Source organism: Nannospalax galili, unplaced genomic scaffold (genome assembly GCF_000622305.1).
Source record: "Nannospalax galili isolate Female #2095 unplaced genomic scaffold, S.galili_v1.0 scaffold2559, whole genome shotgun sequence".
NCBI classification, from domain to species: Eukaryota; Metazoa; Chordata; class Mammalia; order Rodentia; family Spalacidae; genus Nannospalax; species Nannospalax galili.
Window position 1 is genome coordinate 51007 of NW_008343420.1, and position 15736 is coordinate 66742.

General features: G+C 42.9%; 1 pseudogene; it reads left to right on the top strand.

Annotated features, from left to right (window-relative positions):
• Window positions 1–5843, top strand: part of LOC103739311 — a 9657-nt pseudogene extending 3814 nt beyond the window's left edge.
• Window positions 5844–15736: the final 9893 nt, after the last annotated feature.

Below are 15736 nucleotides of genomic sequence, written 5' to 3' on the forward strand. Positions count from 1 at the left end.
TTTTTGAAGCAGGGTCTTCCTGAAGCCCCAGCTGTCCTAGAACTCACTATGTAGACCAAGCTGGCCTTGAACTCACAGAGATCCGTCTACCTCTGCCTCCCAAGTGCTGGGACTACAGGTGTGTGCTACCATGCCCGGCGAATAAGTTATATTTTAAATAATAGGAACCATCTTGTAAAAGCAGAATTAAGACAAGGATCAAAGAGATAACATTTTGACATGAAAAAAATTTTTTGGGTTAATTTAACAGTTTTAATTTGCACGAGAACCAAGATTTTATAATTGTTTTGTTGAGATTATGTTTTTTGTTATTTTTAAACCAAAATACTTTTTTTTTTTTGTCTTTTTGAGACAGGGTCTTCCTGTAGCCCTAGCTATCCTGGAACTCACTAAGTAGATCAGGCTAGCCTTGAACTCACAGAGATCCTCCTGCCTCTGCCTCCCGAGTGCTGGGATTAAAGGCATGCGCCACCATGCCTGGCTAACCAAAATACTTTTAAAGCAAACAAACAAAATGAATACCTTAAAACATCTTGAAAGCAAACTAAAACCAAAAAAGGTATTTAACAAACAGGATCCTTAAACCATTGACTCAGATGTTGTTCTGTATAAGCAATTAGTACTTAAAAGTTTTGTGAAACATTTAATAGACCCAGAGGCACTGTTTAATGGATTTAAAAATGATTAGGGTACCCAAGATTATAAAGCCTTTGAATGTATCACCAAAATACCTATATTTATAAATTTGTATATGTATATTTTTCATTAGGCATGTCAAAAATAAAACCAGTAATGTTTGTGCCCAATAAAAAGAATGAGAAAGGATAAAACTGAAGTGGCCACAGTTTAAAAATTGTCTTGACACAAATAACATATGAAGACAATTAACATAGACAAACATGACATAATATGAAATTTCAAACAACACATGAAAATCCTTATAGACAAAGATGAAACAATTACATGAAATCTTAATATATGTAAATAATGGATATAGATATGCATGATATAATCACATAAAAACTAGGTGCACCCAAAACATGATAATCAACAGGTTTGATTAGGATGATTTTTGTAAGAAGGCACAGCTGAAGTCATGAAGAAGGCTAAAAGGAGAGTACTATGTAAATATTACCCGTGTACACATTGGGCTTTGTAGGATTTCAGGTGAATTTAATAGAAAACATACTTTTAGACAGTTGAGGTTTTGAAGGAGTGTAGACTCTAGATAGAAAAACTTTATCCATTGTTCCTAGGCAAGCAGGGCTGTTTTGTGTTACAGGTACACATGGCATTCAGGGATGTGGCTGTGGATTTCTCCAAGGAGGAATGGAGCCGGCTGAGCCCTGCTCAGAGAACCCTGTACAGAGAGGTGATGCTGGAGAACTACAGCAACCTGGTCTCTCTGGGTAAGTGATGTATCTCTTGGGACTCAAATCCCCTCCCCCACCGGAGATTTTAGGTTGTGTTTGCAGAGGCATCTTACTTTCTAGCTTGGTCTTGATTGGATCAAGAGCAAAGGCATCTGTTCTCTGTTTCCCTAGGAAAGTTCTAATCTAGAGCTGAATATTTGTTGAATATTTGTCTCTCTCTCTCTCTCTGTGTGTCTCTGTGTGTGTGTGTTTTCTGTTTGTTTTCATATGAGTGTATATGCTTGCGTGCGTTCATATTTTCTACTTCTCTAGGCTTTTTTCCTCCAGGCTGGTGCTTTCTTCCTAAGCTACCTTTTTAAAAATGAGACAGGATGTGTGTTAGATTTTGCATTTTTGTAACACACACCCAAGAAAACAACTTAGGGACTGGACAGAAGGCTTAGCAGTTAGGAGCACTAACTGCTCTTGCAGAGGACTTGTTTTGGGGTCCCAGCACCTACATGGCAGCTGACAATCTTCTGTAATTCTAGTTCAAGGGCATCAGTTGCTCTCTTCTGACCTTCACAGGCATTGTACAACATGGGTTCGCTTATACACATGCAGGTAATACCCTTGTACACCTGAAATAAAAATAATAAATAGAAAACATTTTTCTTTTCTTTTTTTTTTTTTTGGCCTTTTTGAAACAGGGTCTCTCTGCAGTTCCAGCTGGCCTAGAACTCACTATGTAGATCAGGCTGGCCTTGAACTCACAGAGATCTATCTGCCTGCCTCTGCCTCCTGAGTGCTGGGACTACAGGCATGTGCCACCACACCTGGCATAAATAGAAAAGTTAAAGGGAGGAATTACGTATTCTGGCTCACAGTTCTGGTCCATGGTGGTCGCAGGGCTGGTAGAACAAAGCAGCACACTTCATGGCAGCGTGAAGCTCAGAGAGTGAGGCTGGGCGAGGCTTTGCACTGGCTTTCTCCTCCTCCTCGTTGATTCCAGCCAGGCCCCCAGCCTGTGGGGTGGTGCCATCTACTTTCAAGGCAGCTCTCTTTGTGCCCCCTCTATGGAGGCCCCTCAGACACAATGTTGTGAGGTGTGCTTGACTGATCTCCTAGGTGCTTCTCCACCCACTCAAGTTGACCTTGAAGACTGACTATGACAGGAGTAGTCCACCCACCCAGTGCAGAGCAGAATCAGTGTGGTCTTTCTGAATTCTCTCAAGTAACTTCATGCTACCCTTTGAAGTTCCTCCCCCAGTTGTTGCTTTTGAGTCTGTTCCACAGGCAAAGCCAGAGTTCCCTTGACACCATAGCCTAGAGTCCTGTTTTCTTTCCTGGTGAGCAGGAATTCCATTTTCAAAACCAAAACTCATCACCCAGCTAGAGCAAGGGAAGGAGACATGGAGAGAGGAAAGAAAATGTCCCCAGGCTGCCTGTTCAGGTGAGTGGGAAAGTACTAAGATGGGACACAGGCTGCCAGCAGCCCAGGGGGCTGAGAGAGGAGGTCGTGCCGAGGAGCTGGAGAGGGCAGCTGCTCTCTTGACCCCTTGGCCTCCCTTCCAGGCTTCTGGCACATGTAGACGCCTTCCGGGTGTCTCCTGTCTCTTCTTGAGGCCTTGGCTTGTTCTGTTTTCAGAAAAGATCAACAAGAATATGGCAAAAACTGAGTGAGCGCGAGAAAGAAAGCAAAGCCCAGTAAGAGGAAGGAAAGCTAAAATGCCAGTTGAGGGGGCTGGGGTGTAATTCAGGGGCAGGGCGTGCACAGGGGCAGGGCAAGGCCCCACTTCAGTGTCACTGCATCACAAAGGGAGAAAGAAAAAAGCCAAAGCCAGTTGAGAAATTGAAATGGAGTCCTGAAAGCACTGAGCTAAGAATTGGCCATACAGGGTTAGAGAAATGACTCTGGTTAAGAGCACCAGCTGCTCTGCAGAGGACCTGTTTCAGCTTCCCACCACCCACATGGAGGCTAACAGCCCTCTGTAACTCCAGTTCCAGAGGATCCATCACTCTCTTCTGACCCCCGAGGGCACTGCACGTCACGGGTGCACCGACCTACGTGCAACCAGGAGAAGCAGCAGCAAGCCTCTGATGGGAGCTTCTGGAGAGAGAAAGCAGGAGGCGGAGGGAGAGAAGGCACCAGGCCTTCATTTGGAAGGACAAAGAAAAGGAGTTTGGGAGCCTTCTCCAGACCACTCCAGAAGAAGCAGGTCAGCTCTGGGAATGGCACGACAGGAGTAGAGCTGGAGGCCAGCCCAGCTCCAGCTAGGAACCCTGAAGAAACAAATTGCTGAAGCGAATAGAGCTGTTGGGATTTGGAGGTGTCAACTGTGGAGAGTGTGGGCTGGGCTTCCGAAAGATGACAAACCTGCTTAGTCACCAGAGGATCCACTCAGGGGAGAAGCCGTATGTGTGTGGGGCGTGCAAGAAGGGCTTCAGTCTAAAGAAGAGCCTTGCCAGACACCAGAAGGCACATTCCGGGGAGAAACCCGGCCTTTGCAGGGAATGCTGCCGAGGCTTTAACCAGAAGACAGCACTCATCATTCATGAGAGGAAGGCACATTCTGGGGAGAAACCCATTGTTTGCAGGGAATGTGGCCGAGGCTTTAACCGGAAGTCAACACTCATCATTCACGAGCGGACACACTCAGGTGAGAAGCCTTACATGTGCAATGAGTGTGGACGAGGCTTTAGCCAGAAGTCAAACCTCATCATCCACCAGAGGACACACTCAGGGGAGAAGCCTTATGTGTGCCAGGAGTGTGGCAAAGGCTTTAGCCAGAAGTCAGCTGTTGTTAGGCACCAGAGGACACACTTAGAGGAGAAGACCATAGTGTGCAGTGACTGTGGCCTGGGCTTCAGTGACAGGTCAAACCTCATCTCCCACCAGCGGACACACTCTGGGGAAAAGCCTTATGCCTGCAAGGAGTGTGGGCGCTGCTTCAGGCAGAGGACAACTCTTGTCAACCACCAGAGGACACACTCGAAGGAGAAGCCTTATGTGTGTGGTGTGTGTGGGCACAGCTTTAGCCAGAGTTCAGCTCTCATCTCTCACAGGAGGACACACACTGGGGAGAAGCCATATGTGTGTGGGGTGTGTGGACGAGGCTTTAGTCTGAAGTCCCACCTCAACAGACACCAGAACATTCACTCGGGAGAGAAGCCTGTTGTGTGCAAGGATTGTGGGCGAAGCTTTACCCAACCATCAAATCTCATGAGACACCAGAGGGCACACTCAGAGGAAAAGCCCATGGTGTGTGAGAAATGTGGAAGAGGCTTCAGCCAGCAGTCAAACCTCATTGCACACCAGAGGACACACTCAGGGGAAAAGCCCTATGTGTGCCGAGACTGTGGGCGAGACTTCAGCTACTAAGCTGGGCTCATCAGGCACAAGAGGAAGCACTCACACATATAGGCAGTGTGGACTAGGCTTTAACAGTAAGTCAGCCTTAATCACACATAAGTGGGTCCACTCTGAAGAGAAGCCGTGTGTGTGCAGAGTTTGGCTAAGGCTTTATCCAGAAGTCACACCTCACCTTACATCAGATGACACACAAGGGGAGAAGCCTTACATGTGCCAGACCTGTGGGCAAGACTTTAGGCAGAAGTCTCCCTTCAGCAGACACAGAAGATGAAGTGTGTCCACCTCAGCCTGCCGTCCAGCCTGACCCTGAAGTCTTCTGGGGTCATTCTTCTGACCCCTTCGGTTTTATTTAAAAATGAAGACGATGGAGAGGACTCATAGTCAAAATCTTTACGCTTCCATGAAGTAGGAAGATGCATCTCTTAAGCAGACATTAACTTGTTTTGCTTCCTTTTCTGTCTGTCTCCATGGTTTGTGGCCTTTTGCTCTATTACACTTCACTTCTTTACAAATCTGGAACCTAAGCTGTGTACCTCATTCCTTGACAGGACTTAAAGAATAGCTTGGGTATCTTGAACTCTTAAGTGCTCTGTTCCACAAGAATTCATTGCTTAGAAGACCTTAGCCTGAGTCACACATGGATTTATTGAAAAGTCTAGTCCTTTGCATGGGGAAGTATATCTAGGAAGTATCTTCAGAGATTCTAGGTAAAAAGAAAGATCTAGAAAATGAGACTAACTACTGTCTGTAACTCCAGTTACAGGAGATCCGACACCGTCTTCTGACCTCTGCAGACACTGCACAACACAGGTGCATTTACATACATGTAGGTAGTATACTCATACAAAATAAAAATAAGTAAATAAAATATGTTTTAAAATATCAACATCATGAAGATACAAATGAAAACCACACAGGGATACTTGGACCTGTCAGAAAAAAAGCTACAGATTAAGAAAGCACTGCTGTAGCTTCTGGAGACAGGCACACTTTATACAATAGTCTTGGGAATATACATTGACACCGTCTATGCCGGACAGTGTAGTAAGCTTTAACAAGATTCATTTTTCCTTGAGCTCATGATCCCCCCATAGGAATCATCCAATAGCTATATATACTCATGTGACAATGATTTATGTAAATTCCTTTATTTAATTGATACAAATTATTCAATTTTAGCCAAGGGTTCAGTAGGGGAACTGATTAAGAGGCATTCATAAATATACTGTAATAACCGAAATATATACATATGTGAGAGGGTCTCTGAGCTGAATCCATGAGCAGGAAGGCAGGATGGAGCAGTGTGGGAATACTTCCAATACCCTAAGTTGTACAAACGGAAGACCCTTTCTAGAAGAACAAAGGTGGAATATGAACACCATCCGATTTCAAATTATATAAAACTGCAGTAATTTATATTTGGGGTGTGTGTGTGTGTGTGTGTGTGTGTGTGTGTGTGTGTGTAAGCTAAACATGTTTTCTACAAAAATAGCCTAGGAAATTGAATTTTTTTTTCATTCAGATTTCATTTTTTCAACTCCAAAATTTGTTTTTACACCTGAATGAACACTCCCAATTTTCCCTTCTAAGATGACCCAGGGATGCAGTTTTACATCCACATTTTCATGGTGGAATATTTGGATTTAATAGCATAGTATATGTTTTCGCTGAAATGGTCTTGAAAATAGGACTGTTCATCCAAACTCATTGAATCTGATTCCAGAGTTGTCACATTAAAAATTGTTCCACTTTCATGCCAGTCCCGATGGTGCATGTCTTTAATCTCAGCCCCGGAGAAGCAGAGGCAGGCAATTCTCTGTGAGATCGAGGCCAGTCTGGTCCACATTGTGACTTCCAGGCAGAATGTGACTATGGAGACCCTGTCAAAAAAGAGAAAATATTCAGCTCCCAACAAAAAGTTGTGAGTCAAAAAACAAATACATAAATAAGTAAATAAATAAATAATTGCCCACTCACAAGAAATGTGTAGAAACTATCCCTGAGGAAGCCCAGACATTGGATTTACTAGACAAAGACTTTAAATCAACTGTCAAAATATATTCCTCAAGGCAGAGAAAGGAAGATCTCTGTGAATTTGAGGCCAGCCTGGTCTATCCAGTCCAGCCAGAGCTACATAGACCCTGTCTCAAAAAAAAAAAAAAAGTAACAGTCTTAGAACTATATGATGCCATCAAGCAATATGGCCATACACATAATGAGAGTCTTAGGAGCTATAAGAAGGACAAGAAAAATGTTTGAAGAAATAGTGGCTGAAAACCTCGCAAACTGATGGAAGCATGAATTGGCACAGCCAAGAAGGAAGTGAGCCCTGAGGAGGATGAATGCAGACTTCCACCCCAAGATGTCAACAACCTATTATGCAATGTCATCAAGAGACTCAAGAGAATGACTCATCACACACAGGAGGTCCTCAGTCAGATGATCAGCTCCTCACTGGATAAGAGTGAGTGTGCTCGCTCTTGATGCTCTACCTCAAAAGAAAGAAGAGTTTATCTTTAGCCAAATATGAGTGAACATGACCCAGAAATGTGGATTTAAGTTGTCCTGAATTGCATGTACCAATGTGAAAGAAGTTTCATGAAGTTTTTAGAGTTACAGAACTAAAGCAAGCCATGTCAAGGAATATACCATAAACAGTGGTGGGACAGCATATTAATGGGTTATAGCAAAGTTAAGGAAGCTTTTGCTATAGCTTTTAGATGTTCTCTTGATGGCATAGCTTTTGGGTTAGTGGAAGCAAGTTGGCTAGTCAATATATCCTGAAGGTTTTACCTGGTACTTGAAAGGATGATGGGTCGGACACAGAGCTGGGCAATAGGTGATTATTAAGGATACTAATATTAAGACGACCAAGATAATTCGGTTCTGGATCTGCAGCATTTCAACTCTCCACAGGCAAGGAGTTTTAGGCAATCAGTTTTGCAGGGTCTTTAATACTGGTGTGGCGGGGGGCAGATAAGGCGACTTCAGTTTACATTTTCCTCAGTTGACCAAACATCACATTATGACACAAAGCACAGGTCAAATGCTTTGTGTCTCATGGCTATATGAAGGCTCACTGCCAGGCTCTGATACAGATGAGGCTGAGTAAGCAGGAAGGGGTCTTCGGGAGACAGTAGTTGTTAAAGCCATTAAGGAAGAACTGGATCTGACTTTTTTGTTGCTGTTACTTGATATAACATTAACATAGAAAACAGAAGTATTATACCAAGTGTTAAAATAACAACCAAAGTCAGTAGGCATTTTAGCCACCCCAAAACCTGTATGTGTATTATACTCTTTTATCAAAAATTTTTTTAAACTTTTTTTTTTTGGCTTTTTTGAGATGGGGTCTCCTTGTAGTCACAGCTGGCCTGGAATTTGCTTTGTAGGCCAGGCTGGCCTCAGTGTCACAGAGATCCCCCTGCCTCTGACTCCTGAGTGCTGGATTAAAGGCATATGCCACTCTTTTTTATGTTTGTTTTTAAATTTTTATGCATATGGGTGTATTGCCTGCATATATGTAAGTGCACCTCTTCATGCAATGCCCATGGAAGTCAGAGGACCACTGATCCCTTGGAACTGGATTTACAGTTGTTCTTAACCACCATGTGGATGCTGGGACAGAACCCAGTCCTCTGTAAGAGCAGCCATTGCTCTTAACTGCTGAAGCATCTCTCCAGCCCCTGTCTCATACTCCTCAAACAGACTGACTTCATGATTCCTGGGTAAACAGTCATAGTCTATGAAATGTTTTATTTGAGGTTTGAAACATTTGAAATGATTTATCATTGTTTTAATTCTAGTTTCTTTTTTTTTTTTTTTCCATTTTGACTTTATAGCCATTACATTGTTGGACTCATTCTAATTTTAGGACAGATTGGCTCTTATGTCAATAGTGTCTCAGCTGGTGTTTCATTTGTACTGTTATTTGGTATTATGTCTGATTCCAGTCTGGACAAGAAAATAGATAGTGACATTGCAAAGAAATCAGATAGCAATATAGTGTGATTTTGAATTTTTTTAGCTAATAAAACAGCCATTTCCCCATGTACCAAATATTATTAGTGTCAGGAATAAAGGGGCCAGACTTGTGAGAAGACAGAATTTTTATCGGTTTTGTGGACAAAACCCTATTTCATTCCCTGTTTTACACTCAGAAAAGGACATGAGAATGCAGTAGGATCCACTGTAACAGTGCTCGTCTACTTTCCTAGCAAAACAAAAATTCTGGTTTGGTTCTGTTTGTTTTTAGCCAGGGTCTTATGTTTCATGTAGTCTGGGCTGGCTTCAAATGTTCTGTAGCCAAGGATGACCTTTACCTTCTGATCCTCCAGAATAAGTGCTGGTATTACAGGTGAGGCACACCTGGTTTATGCAGTGCTGGGAACTGAACCTGCGGCTTTGTACATAGTAGGCAAGCATTCTCCCAAATGAACTACATTCGCTGCTCACAGTATTGTATAGTATTTTAAAATCCTGCTAATTGCACTGTGGGACATCTTAGTGGCTAATTTAGCAGGAAACACGAATCAAGGTATATTTTCTTAGGTTGCAAGTTTCCAACATTGCTCATCTCACAACACATAAACCTACATAACTGGGATAACTGCACTTTAAAATATTTGCTGATGTATTTTTATTTTTATCACAATCTTATAACAAAATAAATGCTTTCCAAACGTAACACCAAGACTGCTTTTGCAAAACTGTCCTTAAGCCTCAAAAATCCTTTGACCTTTCAAAAAATCACAAAGTGATTTTTTTGTAACTATTTCCTGAGAACCCAGAAGCTAGAATAAAACATAATATTTGCACACTTGGCCAGGGGGGGCTCAGTATGTAAGCAGACAAGTACAACAGTGTGCTAGTCACCTTTTCATAACTATAACAAAATACCTGTGATGATCAACTTATGAAGAGGAAAGTTTTATTTGGGCTCACAGTTTTGGAGGTTCTAATCCATGATCCTTTGGCTCCATAGCTTCAGGTGTTCAGCAAGGAAACACATCATAAGAAAACAAACCACTCACCTCATACCAGAGAATGAGAGTGCTCAGGTCCCACAAGTCCCTGCCAAGACATGCTCAATGACTAGAAGACTCCTCATCAGGACATTTCTTGAAGGCTTATTCTTGAGACTGCTCTAGTCTTATCTAGTCTCATGAGTGAACTTCCACATTTGTTCAACTCAGAGAACAAGTCATTCTAAGTGAAAAGATACTTTCAGGACTTTGAACGTGACACCGGAAATAACATGATACAGAAATAACCCATGATATGGTTGGTACACATTACTAAAGAGGCTTACTGAAGGGAAACAGACCACTTATTCTGACATATCACAACATTGAACACAACCAAGAATCTAGTTTCAACATGTTAACTTTTGAGAATAGGCCAGAGAGTACAGCTCTTTGCATCCCGCATGTGGATGCCCCAGGTGAGCAGGAAGGTGCAGTGCAGCCTCATTCCTAACAGTATACCGGCATCTTATGATGGATGAGCTGGCCTAAGAGCTTCCTCCTGTTGTTCCACATGTAAATCTGAAAAGTATCATGGAGTTGGAACTGTTCTCCATCTGGGAAGGATTTCCTAAACATCAACGATGAAGATATGAGTTAGGGGAAGTGGAACAGCTATGAACACAATATCATGCTAAGTAGCTTTGTTTTAGCAGACTTAATGGAAGCTAAATTACATTGCTATGAAACCCATTCCTGAGAACGTTTTAATTCTATGAAGTCCCTTTTCTGAAAAAGAAAGAGCCAAAGAAAGAGCCTTATCCAAGTAGAATTGTTTTCAACTGCCTGTGTGCTGTACCTGAGAGGTCACAACCAAGTGGGGAGTTGGGGAAACCACTGGGAGGAGGGCAGAAGATCCCAGAGACCAGTTGCCACACACAAAGCTCAGCTTGCAGGAACATGGAGACAGGAGTTCAGGGTCATGCAGTTCTGGATCCTGGGACGATATTTTCAGGCACACACTGCTTTCTTCTACGACAAGGACTGCACCATTCTGCTAGAGCGTGACTTCTTACAGATTATTTAATGAAACTGTACATCCCATCATCACCTCATAAAAGTAGGGGAGTATCTATTTGCTATATGCTTTTATGTTAAACTCTACGAGTATACATACAAATGCTCTACAAATGTAATTATGTAATGCTGTACCACTCCTCAAAAGACATGGCTGACTCTGATGTTACTGGTACCTCTGAAGATGAAGTGGTGGCTGAGGAGCCTGGATGAGAATTGTGGCCACCAGGGGGCAGCCTTAGGACCTGAATGGATTACTGTGGAATTGATAATTAACCAGGGTGGACCCAGGCTTCCATGCAACTGAGTGCTGATCATATCAGCAGCTCTGCTTCTGTTCTCACAGAGCCACAGTCAAATGTTTACAGAACAATGAACAACAGTAGTATGGCTAGAATATAATAATTCAACAAATAAGATGAGCACAGCAACATTATCTCTATGCTATGTCTTCTTGGGAGATCAGCATGTCCCCTGAGAAACTAGGCTAGCACCAGCATTCCAGAGACATCTCCTCAGCAAGAATCCTTGCATAAACTTTCTCATGATACAGAGGCTCTGCAGACATACCTGCTCAGAGTTCAGCTTAATTCCAAGCATATTTCTAAAGTCATTGGAACCCTATCTCACAGTCTCTTTATCTCCCCCTTTCTGTTTTTCTAGCTCCTCAAAAAGAGCATAGGCCAACACCAGAGCCAATGTTCAAGGTAGAGCCTGGATAGTGATGTGAAGCAATACAGGCTCACAAACAAGATTCAGGACAATAGCCACTATAGGGCTGAGAAAAGGCATAAGCCAGCCTTTGTGTAGGCACAAAGTCATTGAACAGAGTCCATAGAAATTTTAGCAGTCACATCCTTGAGAGAGCGTACCTGCAGTTCAACTTGATTAGAATACTCAGACATATTAAGGCAACCCATGTCAGGAAATTGTTCCCAACCCAAGTGTTCTTTTAAAAGCAGATAGTCTATGGTGGCCCTGTTTTGTAGCACAGCAACTGGAGGTTCTCCCAGCTTCTGATTGATCTCCTCCAGTTGTTATACTGGTGATCTTACTGAGAACACAGGCCATTTTTGTAACTTCTTTCTGCATGCCTGTCACAAGTTCAGGAACGGGGAACAGGAAGGTTGGTGTCACAGAGGCAGCAGTAGGATCGAACAGCTGAAGATAATCATCCCAGCCTGATGGGAGAGAGTGCAGGAACCTAGCAGCCCATCGTTTAGAATTAGTATCAGGGCAATTTTTGCAAGTACACACGCCTCAACATGCTGAGCAGATGAAGCCCAATAGGTGTGGTTCTTGTAGAAAAAGGTTCAGTCCGGGGGTGAATTACCTTAGATCAGGTATAGTTACAACTAGTGCTGCAATGAGATGGCAGCGAACTCCACTTAAGACAAGGCCAGTGCGAGTACAAAGTGAAGGCAACGGAGACTCCACAGAGGCCCACGACGTTTATCCCGAGCGTCAATGCTATCGTGCGTAATATTGTGGTAAGAAGAGGAGTCCCGCCTAACCCCATTAAGTTCCTTTTGAGGAACAGATATATGCCCCTGTACACAAAAAGTTTTCTGCAGCCCATTTTGAATGAAATGCAACTAAATATTGGAACGCAGCCCTTTAGAGACAGGATGGTTTACCAGGGGAATTGTGACATTAGCAGCTCTGTAAATGATTTCTGGATTTCCCTTTATCTTAGCACATGCATATATGACAGCATCTCTAATCTCTTAAGTATCTTTGTAGATACTGAGGTCAGTATTATTTCTGGCTGACTGATCAGAGACATTCTACCAGCCTCCCAAACCATCACTTGACTGACTGAAGACCTATTTCCCATTTTTGTACCAAACAACAGACCCTAGAGAAAAGAATTCACTTGACACTTTCTGCTCTGTAGAGACACAGACATATCCCTTACCCCACAGCTTAACATACCCAGGTTGTGGCAAATCATGGCCAGGCTGCTTATGCCATACCAGCACCAGAAGTGTGGTCTCACCTTGTTCAGACACCTCAAATGCCTGAACCTAATGGCATTCCATTGCATTGGTCCCGTAGTCTGCTAAAATTCCAAAATTGAAAGTATATAAAGCTCTGGATAAAATGTTCCATGGTGTGTCTAGAGTGCCTAATATTCCCACTTTTTGTTTTTGTAAATACTGTTTAAAGTAGCATGTTTTCAGCCAGGCGTGGTGGCGCACGCATGTAGTCCCAGCACTTGGGAGGCAGAGGCAGACAGATCTCTGTGAGTTCAAGGCCATCCTGGTCTACATAGTGAGTTCCAGGACAGCTGGGGCTACAGGGAGACCCTGCTTCAAAAAGACAAAAAAAAAAAAAAGCATCTTTTCTTTGCAGGATTGCTTATCCTGTGCAACTATAAGGCATTCCTGTCTTATGAACTATGCCAAAGGAAACAAAAAAGCATTGCACTCTGAGCACATGATAAGCAGGTGCATTATCAGTTTTAATCTTTTCTGGTGTGCTGGGAAGTTGTAGTGTCAAGTTCACACACCTGGGTTGAGGAAGCCCCAATTGGGGAATTGCCTCCATTGGACTGGCATGTGGTCATGTCTGTGGGGCATCTTCTTGATTACTGAGTGATGTGGGAGGGCCCAGCGCACTGTGGGTGGTGTCACCCCTGGGCAGATGGGCCTATGTTGTATAAGAATGCAGGCTGAACATGGGCCAGGGGAGCAAGCCAGTAAGGAGCGTTCCTCTATGGCCTGTGCTCCAGCACTTGCCTCCAGGTTTCAGCTCTGAGTTCCTATTTTGGGCTCCCTGATGAACTGTGCCCTGGGAGATATAAACTAAATAAACCCTTTCCTCCCCAAGTTGGTAGTGGTCAGAGTGTTTTGTCACAGCAATGGAAAAGCAAACTAGGACATCTGGTACACCTAAAATAGTAAATGTTTGTAACAGATGATCAATTACATGTGTTAATTATTCTCCCAGCAGTTCTGTGACCCAGGAGGCTGAGGAGTATATATCCACAGTAACATGAACATATTTAGACATCCAATTTCAGAAACAATAGTCACATCCATATGCCATAGCAGGTGAGGGGAAACACTCCACGGATTAACACCTAGAGGTAAAACAAGGAAGAAGTATATTTAGAAGAGTATTTAGAGTATTGAGCACAATCAAAGACAGTTTCCTGTGTTAGAGATAATGGAATGTGGAAACACTGCTGCAAAACTTGAGTGGGCCCATGTACTGGAGAGCTTTAGTGTCAACTTGACACATCTGGGTTGAGGGAACCTCAACTGGGATAGTGCCTCCCTTGGACTACCCTGTGGCCATGTCTGTGGGGCATCTTCTTTATTATTGAGTGACGTGGGAGGGCCCTGCCCACTGTGGGTGATGCCACCCCTGGACAGGTGGGCCTATGTTGTATAAGAAAGCAGGTTGAGCAGAGGCCAGGGGAGCAAGCCAGTAAGTAGCACTCCTCCATGGCCTGTGTTCCAGCTCCCGCCTCCAGGTTCCTGCCCTGAGTTCCTATCTTGTGCTCTCTGATGAACTGTGACCCAGGAGATGAAGCTGAATAAATCCTTTCCTCCCCAAGTTGGTATTGGTCAGAGTATTTTGTCACAGCAACAGAGTCACAAACTAGAACAGCTCATGGGATATCAAATGCCATTGATGGGCTTTAGAAGGAATTAGGACAGGTGTCACCAAAGAATCAGCTTGTCATATGTTTGCAGACAGTATCCTAGGTAAAGATGAATGTGCTTGGATGTGGGTGACATGGAAGGAATGACCTCTCTGACAGATTACATTTTGAACCTGTGAAAAGAGCTGTAAAATAGGTTTAGTTTCATGAGGTACAACAGCTACTGTTTCCAGTAATGAAACCCTATGAGCAGCATAGGCAGAGTCAGAGACATGTTAGCAAGATCATGAAAGTCTCTGAGGACAAGAAGTACGGCACATAGTTCCTTTTGTTGGACAGAATTAAATGGGCTAGCAAGACCTTTATAATAGGATCCTGTATAGGCAACCTTTATAGGTGAGGCTTCAGTAAAATATGTAGGTGCAGAAGGGACCTGGATAGGTGTTACAGGACATTTTGAGATGCCTCATATTCCCCTGGGACTTAGTTGAACTTGGAGGGCAAGGAACAAAATATTGTTCCTTTAAGTCCTTCTGATCTGATCAGTATAGGCCTCCAAGTATGGTTTTTAAACATCCTGGAAGGTTAGTACCACCATTCTGATACTTTTAATTGCTATGTAATATGTAAAGCTTGAACAAAAGTTTAATCCAGTCTTCATAATTGTTAAGAACTAACTTAAATAGAGGTCTGAATGAAATTTGACCTTAGAAATTTTCAGAAGGCTGTTCTTGTATAAAGAAGAAAAGTAGTCTTTTTTCTTAGCCAGCTCCCCCATATTGTGTTTCCAAAGAAAGGGGAGGATTACATCACATCCTATAGACAGGAAAAGCAGTTGATCAGTATCCCAACCAAACTCACCAAAATAACTGTTTTCTTTTGGACTATATCCATGTGGTACAGGGAGGCAAAACCTATCTCCTCTTAGGCCAAATTATCTTGTTATGGGCAAAAGAATGTGCACTGTGTTCTAATGACAACTTAAAGCATATTTTGTAAGTTTAGTTAAAAAAAATTCCCAAAGTAACACTTGCATAATACAGAGAAACACAAAGGACATTTGCCAGTAACTACAAGTAACCCCAATATTTGTTTGCATTCATTCAATCTGGGTGTGTGGTACAAGCCAGAGGATCAGACTGGAAGTTTTTTTTGGGGGGTGCTACAGCAATTATCAAAATAACAAACTGTATCTCTGTAGTACCTGGCTGTCAGTGGCACAGGGTTTGCTTTTACTAATTTATTTTTAGCCCATCTTTTTGTTGAATGTTATCCATATAGAGAGGAACAGGCAAGTTATCTTTTGTCCCAGTTACAAGGAAGGTCATAGTAATTGAAAGTCTTAGTAAAGGCTGTT